This window comes from Rhinoderma darwinii, chromosome 5 (assembly GCF_050947455.1).
Source record: "Rhinoderma darwinii isolate aRhiDar2 chromosome 5, aRhiDar2.hap1, whole genome shotgun sequence".
Lineage (NCBI taxonomy): Eukaryota > Metazoa > Chordata > Amphibia > Anura > Rhinodermatidae > Rhinoderma > Rhinoderma darwinii.
The window spans coordinates 230,303,132-230,315,700 of NC_134691.1; the positions used below are offsets into that span (position 1 = coordinate 230,303,132).

Below are 12,569 nucleotides of genomic sequence, written 5' to 3' on the forward strand. Positions count from 1 at the left end.
TTACAGCTACTAAGCGGGAGGGAGGTGAATAAAGGCCGGAGAGGAAGCCAGACAGGATTTGCTTCTTTTGCTTGCACCACAATGCAGTGCTGAAAGAGGAGGAGGAATCTACATAAAAACGCCTTCCTGGCAACGCCCAAATGCCCTCCTGCCATGCAGATAAACACTGGCAGCGGCAGCAAGTGCATGCCCACAGCCACCCCTTGTTCCTTCACACCTTGTATCAGCTTTAATCCAATCCAGTCCGGTGCTGCCTGCTGAGCAGCACTGACCAACACTGCCTGGGCCCAGGCTTTTATCTCTGAGGCAGGCCCCATTATGATGTCAGAAAGCTGGCTCTGGAATCCTGAGGGCTCCACTATGACACGTGCAAAGTTCCGTCTGAACTTTATATAAGACGGTGCGGCTCAGTCAGTCACTCAGTGTTGCCTGAGAGGGCAACACTGCAACAGCCGGCCGCCAGGCTGTCTTTTTTTTGCACAGCTACTTGCCTCCAGGAGGCCACAAGAGGGAGACAAGGGACTGCAAAATGGAAAATAGGCATCCACCAACTTTACAGACAACTTCTCTTTGCTCCTACAACCTCCATCCTTGCACAGTTTGTTATTCTTCCAGGTAACATAGTAACAAATCCAAATTGCTGCTCTCTTTGTAGGCAAGCAAGGGTTTGTTGCAACTGCAATTCTTACTTCTTCTTGAAATGTAGGGACGACAGTACATTCCATCACATCCATCTAGTGTACACAGGTAGGTCCATTGTGGCGGGTAGGCGGCTGGCTGCTTTAATGGCTGTTTGCTGTTCCCCTACTCCACTCCACTCCACTATTTGACTGTGGTGCTGCATCAATCAGTGGCTGGCTCAGGTGCAGCTCTTTAACTTACCTAAAAGGGAGGGCGGAGAGAAGACAAGGAAGGTGAATGAGCTGTTCCAATGTGAAATGCCGGAAACACAGAAACACAGAAGACACACACACACACACACACACACACACACACACACACACACACACACACACACACACAACAAGAGGTGGCAATGTATTAATTAATTGCATTTAATAAATGAGCTCATTATCACACATGACTGTACAAATGCATTGTCCAACAGGTGTTGAAATAATGGGATTAAAAGGGGAGATCCCATCAGAAAGACAAAAACAATAGCAAACACAAATAGCACTTTTGGAATCTGATTTTAGTCAACACATAAGGGAAGGGTGCACCGGTCCTGGAAATACTGCAATACCAGGTCAATGCGTGGAGTGGACAGAGCAAGCTCTATTTCCATCTCCCTGTTCGAAAAATCCATTTAATATATGGTCCCCAGATAGGGGACGTATCAGATATTAAACTGATAAGAACAGATTTTTGATTGAAAATTGCTTTATTGACAATCAATCGTCATCATACAAACATTACTGCGACGCAGCGCAAGCCATGAAGCAGCAAATAATAAATAATAACAGTCGTCAAACATAACATGACAGTATAATACACAGTACAGGCTAGCCTATGCTATACACTACACCACATGCTACACTAACATTCTTGCATTCACTAACGCCAAACAACAAAGCATTACAGACAAGTGATGGGATAGGGGAGTGGGTAGGAGGGGATAGGGAAGGGGGAAATCACAGGCCCGAAGCTTTATTGAAAGACAACACACAAGAAGGGAGAGTGGGGGGAAGGGGAGTATCAGTCCTCTTCCTCATCGACGTCCGGGCTGTCCCAGGTGGAATAGTCTCTGAGCAGGCTGTGGATCAGCCTGCGGCAGTCCTGGACGGACACACTCTCTCTCCGCAAAATCAGACGGTTCCTGGCAAACCATATAGCGTCCTTAAAGCAGTTCATAAGGCGCCAGGCTTCCTGGATTGCTCCATCTGTGGTATTCCCAGGAAATAGTCCATAAAGTACCGAGCGGTACGACAGTCTGTTCCTGGGTACTGAGTCCTTGAGTTCATGTTCCAAGGCTTTCAACAGACCCTGTGCAAAGGGGCACTGCCAGAAAATGTGCAAAGATGTTTCCTCCGTGAAGGGGCACCTGGGGCAGTACCGGGTCTTGCACAGGTTGCGGGCATGCATGAATGACCTAAGAGGCAGTCCTCCCTGGATGGCCATCCATGAAATGTCCTTGTGCCCGTTGGTCAACCTGCCAGATGACACGTTAGTCCAAACAGTCTCCAACGTGTCGGCATGAAGCCCTGGAACAGACTCCAGTGAGTCCTTTGCTCTGATGTGCTTGTGGATCGTCTTAGGTTTCCACAAGTCGGGCTTAAGACCCTCCAGTTGATGCTCCCTCACAAACCGGACGACATCTCCGTAGAACCAGGGAGCGTGCCAGTTGTAAGGGAAGGAGCTGTCCCACTTGTCCCAGCCAAAACCTCGCCAGAGGGGAAGGAGGAAGTAGCGGGACATGGCCTTGCCCGCAGAGCCGTTTGCTGTCCTCAGAGTCCTACGAACACAGTCACATACAAAAGCGATCCGCAGCAGAGTGGGAATGTCGGGTATACCCTTCCCACCTTTGCGGGGCTCCTTGTACATAACAGTCCGCTTTACTCTGTCCATTTTCGAGCCCCAGATGAAGCGAAACACAGTCCTGGTAATGGCCCTCGAGACCGTTGCAAGAGGGGGCCATGCCTGTGCAGTGTATTGTAGCACAGGCAAGACTTCGTTACGCAGGACCATTGCTTTGCCCTCAATAGTGAGTTGTCTGAGGCTCCACAGTCCGATCCTTTGGTTGACTTTGGCCAAGCGTTCTTCCCACGACTTTAGGGCTGCACCTTCCTTACCGAACCAGACTCCCAGAATTTTGATGAAGTCCGGCTTGATAGTAAACGGGAAGGAGGCAGGAGAAGGCAGGTACCACTTTCCGAAGAGCATGGCTTCCGACTTCCCGCAGTTGACTTTTGCCCCTGAAGCGCGTCCGAACTCCTCACAGGTCTGGACGAGTGCAGTCACCGAACTCTGGTCAGCGCAGAAGACGGTCACGTCGTCCATGTACAGCGAGCATTTGACCTCGAAGTGTCCTGGACCTGGTGCGGTGATCCCTCTGATCTCTCCATTCTGCCGGATAGCCTCTGCGAAGAGCTCTATAACACAAACAAAAAGGAGAGGTGAAAGAGGACAGCCTTGTCTAACCCCCGACGATACAGGAAAGGGGTCAGTCTTCCAGCCGTTCACCAGCACCGAGCTGTAAATGTCGCAATACATCAGGTTAACATACAAACAGAACAACCTGCCAAGCCGCAGCCTACGCAGAGCCTTACCCATGAATTCGTGAGAGACCCGGTCAAAAGCCTTCTCCTGATCCAGACTGACCAGGGCCGCGTGTGTACGGCGGCTTTGCATGTAATGCACCGTGTCCCTCACCAGGGCAAGACTGTCGGCCACCCTACGGCCAGGAATGCCGCAGGTTTGGTCCGATCCGATGATCTGTCCGATGACAACCTTCAGTCTGTTGGCCAATACTTTGGCGAGGATCTTGTAGTCCACGTTCAGGAGAGAGATGGGACGCCAGTTTTTCAGGTCACATCTCTCCCCCTTCCGCTTATACAAGATCGTGATCATGCCTTCTCTCAAGGACGGTGGCATTCTACCCTCCACCACCATCTCCTCATAGAGCTCCAGCAGGTCCGGACTGATCAAGTCCCCCAGCGCTACATAGAGCTCTGCTGGGAGACCATCACTGCCCGGGGTCCTGCCGGGTCTGAAGGATTTAGCGGCAGAGAGCAGTTCCTCCACCGTCAGGGGTACATCCATAGCCTCCGTACCTGCAGGATCAAGATGATTAGTGATACCTGACAGGAATTTATCGGCGGCTTCGGGGTCAGTGGTTTTCCGGGAGTAGAGGCTTCGGTAGTAGTCTGTGACGACTCCCATCACCTCCTTCTTCCCAGAATGCATGTTTCCGGTCTCATCTCGAAGTTCCTTCAGGGGCGTGTGGCCGGCATGGAGTTTCCTGAAAAAGAACGAGTTACATTTCTCACCCTTCTCCAGGTTCTCCACCTTGGAACGAAAGACAATTCGCTTGGATTCCTCCTCAAAGTGCCTTTTCAGGCCCTTTTTGGCTTCCTCCAGCTCCTTCCTGACGTCCCAGCCGCATTGAAGGAGGTCTTGCAGGGATCGCAGCTGACGCTGCATCTCTCTGAAGTCTCTCTTCCTCTCACACGCCTGTTGACGACTTTTTGCCTGAAAGAAACAACGAAATTCAACTTTAACATATTCCCACCAGTCACAGGTTTTGTCAAAGAAAACTTTATCATTCCTCCAAACAATATAGGCGTCTCTAAGTTCCGCCAGTACCTCCTCTCTTTCCAGCAGGGCACAATTCAGCTTCCAGGAGCCAGGGCCGGGAGGAAAACCGTGGCCGATGGCACCCTGGAAGAGAATGGCCCTGTGGTCAGAGAAGAAGCAGGGGACCATGGAGTGCCCATGCTGCTTGACTGCCCGGGAGGTGAACACAAAGTCAATCCGAGAACGAAGTGAGCCATCGGGTCGGCTCCATGAATAGTTCACAGAGCCAATCCCCATGGAGCCCACAACGTCCTGCAAGGATGCTTCGGTTACCATCTCGATAAGCAGTTTGGAACTGACATCCAGTTTGATTGAAGTGCCGGAACTTCGTCCATCCTCTTCGATGGGGCAGTTGAAGTCCCCGGCCATCACCACTGCCCTAGTGGTGGCGAGCTGGGTCCGCAGGGTCTGGAATAGTTCCAGGCGCTCAGCCTTCATAGGGGGAGCGTACACGTTGATGAGCCTAATCGGCTCTCCTGCCCAGGAACCGTCTACGACCAACAAGCGGCCGCAGGCGAGCTCCTGGACAGAGTCAACAGTAAATACGCTTCCCCTAATCAGGATGGCAACCCCTGCAGACTTACAGTCGCCCCCACCAGACCAGTAGGACGGGCCATGGGTCCACTGCCTGGCCAGATGATGGTATGACCTGGAAGAGGGGAGAGTACATTCCTGCAGCATAAATACATCACTCGACTGCTTGGAAAGAAAAGTTAGCACCATCTGACATCTAGTCCTATCTCTAACACTCCTCACATTGAGGCTAAAGATGTTAAGTTTAGCAGCCATGGGGGAGAATAAAGAAGGTTAGTGCAAACGATACACCTTAGTTACCAGTCCGGTCGGGCGGATCCTCCTCTCCTGGCGGGTCCGAAAGATCCAGCAGGCCCTCTGACAAAAATTGTTCCAGGATTGTAGCCACCTGGATGTCTGTTGTGAAGTCGATGACCTCAGGTTCAGACACGAGTTCCTCCACCATCTGCTCCATTTCCTCCTGCTGCGCAAGGGAATCTTCGCAGATTTCCACGACTTGTCGCTTTGAGGACTCAGCAGCTGGGCTGTCCCTCACCTTTCTCTTCCTCTGGATGGCACCTGAGGAGACAAGAGGGGGAAAATCCTCCAGGGAGAGGACTCCAGCAGCTGGAGGGGAAGATGTTAGTGCTGCTGGAGCTGGGGAGAAGGGAGGCTGGGTTGGGAGAGGTGCAGGTGACAGGACCACTGAGATGGGTGGGTAGGAGAAGGTGAGAGCCTCAGTGGGGGTGACAGGGGTTGGGGACGGGGGGGTGGGGAGGGCCGGGCGAGGGAGGGTGGGAAGGGTAGGGCGAGGGAGGGCCGGGAGACGGGGGGGAGGGACTGTCGTCTTCTTACCATCCTTCTTATTCCCGGTCTTCTGCGCCGCTGGAGCTCTGGCTGGGGCGGGGTTCCCTCTGGCCGGAGCTTTCGCCGCTACAGTTGCCCAGGATCGATCCCTCTTCGGGCAGTCCTTGTAGGAGTGGGCTGCTTGTCCGCAGAGGTTGCACATTGTCCGTTTCGGGCAGTCTTTGGTCTCGTGTCCTGTTACCCGGCAGTTCTTGCAGGCGTCCTCCTTGCAGTCCTTCACCGAATGACCCTTCTTGCTGCATCTCCTGCAGATCTGCGGCATGTCTGGGTAGTAGATGAGGCCGTAGGAGTTGCCCAGCGAGAATGACTGGGGCAGGTGTTGGAGGCCGTCTTCCGCGCTGGAATCCTTGTTCAGTCGGACGATTACCGACCACTTGCCAGTCCAGAAGCCGAGTCCGTTCAGGATGTGGGTGGGTTCCCTCACCACTGTGCAGAACCGCTTCAGGAGCGTGGTGATGTCTTTGCCGGGGGTGTGTGGGTTCCGCATTGAGACCGTCACCCGCCTTTCCTCTCTTTGGACAGGGCAGTTGCCCACAAAGCGAGAGAAAGGGGATTCAGGCCTCGCCGCTTTCACCATCTCCCAGTACCTTCTGCAGATGTTGATCGAAGCGAAGGTCACGAAGAACATCCCGGTCATGAAGGCCTGGATGCTGATGGTCTCCGGCTTAGCGAAGCCCTGGTCCAGGAGCATCTTCTGGCAGAACACTTCTTCCGTCATGTCCGGCACTCTCCCGTCCACCTCCTTCAGCTTCAGGGCCACCGTCTGCTTCATCCAGGGCTCCAGGGTTGGAGCAGCCTGGTTCGGCTTCCTGGTGGCCTGTTGGCTTGAGGAGGCTTCAGGAGGAGATGTCCTGGCCTGGGCCGGCTCACCTGGTCCATCAGCCTTCTTCTTCTGGGTGGCAGGGTTGCTGGTTGAGGCCATGGCTTCTTCCAGCTGTTCCTGTCGCTTGGGGAGGATCTTCGATAGCTCTTTCCCGAAGGGGGCGGAGCTATGCAAATCTTCTCCTTGCTGGCCGAGGTTCTTCCACGAAATTTCTTCCGCAGCGGTTCCTCGTCGAGCTTCTTCTGCGGCCGAGCTTCTTCAAAGATCCCCTTCAGCAGCGGCTCTTCTCCGAAGGTCTCTGTCGCAGTTCTCCTTCTTCTTCCCGGCAGCGATCTCCCGGAGCTTCTTCCCCGATGGCGGCTTCTCCCTTCTGGATCGTCGTCTTCGCTGGTTCTTCTCCGCAGTTCGTCCCCGGCTTCGTCTGGAACGCTCTTGGATCGCTAAGCTAGTGTTTATAGCCCCCAGTGGTTCTCCGAGCTATCTATCCTTACAAGGACTGATAAGAACAGATACTACACTTGATCTTAGCCAAAAGGCCGAGAAGCGATAACCCGAATGGGCCGGCCGTTGACCGAGCCTGCCTAATACTGCTGTTCACCCCTTGCAGCGATTGATTCAGCCTACTCCTAGGCAATTCCATGGGGCCCTGCAGGCTCACACACATTTACAGCTACTAAGCGGGAGGGAGGTGAATAAAGGCCGGAGAGGAAGCCAGACAGGATTTGCTTCTTTTGCTTGCACCACAATGCAGTGCTGAAAGAGGAGGAGGAATCTACATAAAAACGCCTTCCTGGCAACGCCCAAATGCCCTCCTGCCATGCAGATAAACACTGGCAGCGGCAGCAAGTGCATGCCCACAGCCACCCCTTGTTCCTTCACACCTTGTATCAGCTTTAATCCAATCCAGTCCGGTGCTGCCTGCTGAGCAGCACTGACCAACACTGCCTGGGCCCAGGCTTTTATCTCTGAGGCAGGCCCCATTATGATGTCAGAAAGCTGGCTCTGGAATCCTGAGGGCTCCACTATGACACGTGCAAAGTTCCGTCTGAACTTTATATAAGACGGTGCGGCTCAGTCAGTCACTCAGTGTTGCCTGAGAGGGCAACACTGCAACAGCCGGCCGCCAGGCTGTCTTTTTTTTGCACAGCTACTTGCCTCCAGGAGGCCACAAGAGGGAGACAAGGGACTGCAAAATGGAAAATAGGCATCCACCAACTTTACAGACAACTTCTCTTTGCTCCTACAACCTCCATCCTTGCACAGTTTGTTATTCTTCCAGGTAACATAGTAACAAATCCAAATTGCTGCTCTCTTTGTAGGCAAGCAAGGGTTTGTTGCAACTGCAATTCTTACTTCTTCTTGAAATGTAGGGACGACAGTACATTCCATCACATCCATCTAGTGTACACAGGTAGGTCCATTGTGGCGGGTAGGCGGCTGGCTGCTTTAATGGCTGTTTGCTGTTCCCCTACTCCACTCCACTCCACTATTTGACTGTGGTGCTGCATCAATCAGTGGCTGGCTCAGGTGCAGCTCTTTAACTTACCTAAAAGGGAGGGCGGAGAGAAGACAAGGAAGGTGAATGAGCTGTTCCAATGTGAAATGCCGGAAACACAGAAACACAGAAGACACACACACACACACACACACACACACACACACACACACACACACACACACACACAACAAGAGGTGGCAATGTATTAATTAATTGCATTTAATAAATGAGCTCATTATCACACATGACTGTACAAATGCATTGTCCAACAGGTGTTGAAATAATGGGATTAAAAGGGGAGATCCCATCAGAAAGACAAAAACAATAGCAAACACAAATAGCACTTTTGGAATCTGATTTTAGTCAACACATAAGGGAAGGGTGCACCGGTCCTGGAAATACTGCAATACCAGGTCAATGCGTGGAGTGGACAGAGCAAGCTCTATTTCCATCTCCCTGTTCGAAAAATCCATTTAATATATGGTCCCCAGATAGGGGACGTATCAGATATTAAACTGATAAGAACAGATACTACACTTGATCTTAGCCAAAAGGCCGAGAAGCGATAACCCGAATGGGCCGGCCGTTGACCGAGCCTGCCTAATACTGCTGTTCACCCCTTGCAGCGATTGATTCAGCCTACTCCTAGGCAATTCCATGGGGCCCTGCAGGCTCACACACATTTACAGCTACTAAGCGGGAGGGAGGTGAATAAAGGCCGGAGAGGAAGCCAGACAGGATTTGCTTCTTTTGCTTGCACCACAATGCAGTGCTGAAAGAGGAGGAGGAATCTACATAAAAACGCCTTCCTGGCAACGCCCAAATGCCCTCCTGCCATGCAGATAAACACTGGCAGCGGCAGCAAGTGCATGCCCACAGCCACCCCTTGTTCCTTCACACCTTGTATCAGCTTTAATCCAATCCAGTCCGGTGCTGCCTGCTGAGCAGCACTGACCAACACTGCCTGGGCCCAGGCTTTTATCTCTGAGGCAGGCCCCATTATGATGTCAGAAAGCTGGCTCTGGAATCCTGAGGGCTCCACTATGACACGTGCAAAGTTCCGTCTGAACTTTATATAAGACGGTGCGGCTCAGTCAGTCACTCAGTGTTGCCTGAGAGGGCAACACTGCAACAGCCGGCCGCCAGGCTGTCTTTTTTTTGCACAGCTACTTGCCTCCAGGAGGCCACAAGAGGGAGACAAGGGACTGCAAAATGGAAAATAGGCATCCACCAACTTTACAGACAACTTCTCTTTGCTCCTACAACCTCCATCCTTGCACAGTTTGTTATTCTTCCAGGTAACATAGTAACAAATCCAAATTGCTGCTCTCTTTGTAGGCAAGCAAGGGTTTGTTGCAACTGCAATTCTTACTTCTTCTTGAAATGTAGGGACGACAGTACATTCCATCACATCCATCTAGTGTACACAGGTAGGTCCATTGTGGCGGGTAGGCGGCTGGCTGCTTTAATGGCTGTTTGCTGTTCCCCTACTCCACTCCACTCCACTATTTGACTGTGGTGCTGCATCAATCAGTGGCTGGCTCAGGTGCAGCTCTTTAACTTACCTAAAAGGGAGGGCGGAGAGAAGACAAGGAAGGTGAATGAGCTGTTCCAATGTGAAATGCCGGAAACACAGAAACACAGAAGACACACACACACACACACACACACACACACACACACACACACACACACACACACACACACAACAAGAGGTGGCAATGTATTAATTAATTGCATTTAATAAATGAGCTCATTATCACACATGACTGTACAAATGCATTGTCCAACAGGTGTTGAAATAATGGGATTAAAAGGGGAGATCCCATCAGAAAGACAAAAACAATAGCAAACACAAATAGCACTTTTGGAATCTGATTTTAGTCAACACATAAGGGAAGGGTGCACCGGTCCTGGAAATACTGCAATACCAGGTCAATGCGTGGAGTGGACAGAGCAAGCTCTATTTCCATCTCCCTGTTCGAAAAATCCATTTAATATATGGTCCCCAGATAGGGGACGTATCAGATATTAAACTGATAAGAACAGATTTTTTTTTTTTTTTTTTTTTTTTTTTTTTTTTTTTTTTTTTTTTTTTTTTCCACTCAGGTCTCAAGTCTAAAATCTTAAAACTCAAATCTTAAGACTTGGATCATCATAATGAAAAATGTATATATATATTTTTTTTTTTTTTTTTTTTTTTAATTTTCCTCTTTTAATATATTTATTGTACATACATATCCATTACACAAATACATCCATATCTGTTGCCATTTAAATCATGGCACCAAGCCTTTTTTTATCGCAAAAATAACAAGCATTTCTAAGTGTTCCTGCTTCAGGGTTTCACCATCCCATTCACTTTTAACCTCTTCCACCAACCAAGGTGGTATGCTAAATCTTTCCATAAAGCGGAAAAAATGTTTTGACAAATGTGATTCTATTCTTTCACGCAAATCCTCTATATCCGCCTTCTCCCGTAAAATCATAACCTCTCTCCTTATCTTCTCTCTTTCTTCACTTTCTTCTTTAGATATTTTAGCTTTCTCAATTTTTCTTTTTTCAGCCATTTTTTCTTTCCCCATATCTATATCTTTAACACTTTCTCCTCCACTATTCTCCATTTTTTTCGTTACTGAAGCAACCTCTTCAACATTCGGTTTACTTTTCTCCATACTCGTTCCGCTCTCTTGTTGCACTCCTCTTCCATGTCTCTTTGGACATATCCTGAAGACATGCCCACCCTCTCCACACATGTTACAAATCTTTTCCTCTTTGCAGTCTTGGTAGCTGTGGCCTTCCTGCAAACATTTCGTACAGACAGTCTTTTGACATTCTGCTGTATTGTGCCCATATTTTTTACAGTTCCTGCAGAAGATGTCCATCCCAGAAAAAAACAAATCTCCAGTTGTGTTTCCAATTTTAAAGCGTGCCGGCGGGATCACCAATTTCCCAGAAGTTTTGTCAAGTTTCAGTGAACAAAGAAATCTCCACTTACCGGTCCAAAAGCCAAACTCATTCAGGACTTTGCCTTTCTCCACAACTTTCCCACAATACTTCCCTAGGAATATGCTAATGTCCTCCTCTTCAACATATGGAGAGTACATTTTAACAGTCACAAGCCGTTGCCACTCAGAGAAGTGTGGCACCAGTACAATACCTTCCAGTCTTGAATCTCCACGTGTCTCATTAAAAATTCCCAAAAACTTCAAGTAAGTATCTTCGTTAATGAACGTGACGTCGTAGACACCTCTCCGTGGATAATCCATTACAGCCAGTATATCCTCCTTGCTCAGCCGAAACAGTCCCAGCAACAAATCTTTGCTCAGGAAACGCAGGTCTTTCTTGGTCCTTTCCAGTTCCGTCACCATAAAACGAACAGCGTTCCTGGTCTTCATATAATCCGGTACGGTCTCCATTCTGACGTCTTTCAAGGTAAACCTTCAACACCGAGGTGTCAGGTGGGTGATCGCTCCTCGTTGCCCTGGACTAATCCTCCTCCCCAATAGCAGCAGAGGGGTGAAGTCTCTTGTAAAAGAGACGATCCCCCCAGGCCAAGGAAAAGGGTACCAGGGCACCTCCTGACCAAGAAACAAGGCAATACCCTAAAGCACTACACTTGATCTTAGCCAAAAGGCCGAGAAGCGATAACCCGAATGGGCCGGCCGTTGACCGAGCCTGCCTAATACTGCTGTTCACCCCTTGCAGCGATTGATTCAGCCTACTCCTAGGCAATTCCATGGGGCCCTGCAGGCTCACACACATTTACAGCTACTAAGCGGGAGGGAGGTGAATAAAGGCCGGAGAGGAAGCCAGACAGGATTTGCTTCTTTTGCTTGCACCACAATGCAGTGCTGAAAGAGGAGGAGGAATCTACATAAAAACGCCTTCCTGGCAACGCCCAAATGCCCTCCTGCCATGCAGATAAACACTGGCAGCGGCAGCAAGTGCATGCCCACAGCCACCCCTTGTTCCTTCACACCTTGTATCAGCTTTAATCCAATCCAGTCCGGTGCTGCCTGCTGAGCAGCACTGACCAACACTGCCTGGGCCCAGGCTTTTATCTCTGAGGCAGGCCCCATTATGATGTCAGAAAGCTGGCTCTGGAATCCTGAGGGCTCCACTATGACACGTGCAAAGTTCCGTCTGAACTTTATATAAGACGGTGCGGCTCAGTCAGTCACTCAGTGTTGCCTGAGAGGGCAACACTGCAACAGCCGGCCGCCAGGCTGTCTTTTTTTTGCACAGCTACTTGCCTCCAGGAGGCCACAAGAGGGAGACAAGGGACTGCAAAATGGAAAATAGGCATCCACCAACTTTACAGACAACTTCTCTTTGCTCCTACAACCTCCATCCTTGCACAGTTTGTTATTCTTCCAGGTAACATAGTAACAAATCCAAATTGCTGCTCTCTTTGTAGGCAAGCAAGGGTTTGTTGCAACTGCAATTCTTACTTCTTCTTGAAATGTAGGGACGACAGTACATTCCATCACATCCATCTAGTGTACACAGGTAGGTCCATTGTGGCGGGTAGGCGGCTGGCTGCTTTAATGGCTGTTTGCTGTTCCCCTA

The 12,569-nt window shown here is 50.1% G+C and overlaps 2 non-coding genes and 3 pseudogenes across 2 annotated transcripts; all 5 read right to left on the bottom strand.

Moving 5' to 3' along the window:
* Positions 1-1,212: 1,212 nt before the first annotated feature.
* Positions 1,213-1,399, bottom strand: LOC142653909 (U2 spliceosomal RNA). Its single transcript, XR_012848758.1, has one exon. It is a non-coding gene; the product is annotated as a U2 spliceosomal RNA (small nuclear RNA).
* Positions 1,400-6,945: 5,546 nt separating this feature from the next.
* On the bottom strand, positions 6,946-7,047 carry LOC142654541 (U2 spliceosomal RNA; annotated as a pseudogene).
* A 1,326-nt stretch (positions 7,048-8,373) lies between these two features.
* On the bottom strand, positions 8,374-8,564 carry LOC142653601 (U2 spliceosomal RNA). The gene has a single exon (XR_012848528.1). It is a non-coding gene; the product is annotated as a U2 spliceosomal RNA (small nuclear RNA).
* Positions 8,565-9,894: 1,330 nt separating this feature from the next.
* On the bottom strand, positions 9,895-10,065 carry LOC142654386 (U2 spliceosomal RNA; annotated as a pseudogene).
* Positions 10,066-11,504: 1,439 nt separating this feature from the next.
* Positions 11,505-11,646, bottom strand: LOC142654600 (U2 spliceosomal RNA; annotated as a pseudogene).
* Positions 11,647-12,569: the final 923 nt, after the last annotated feature.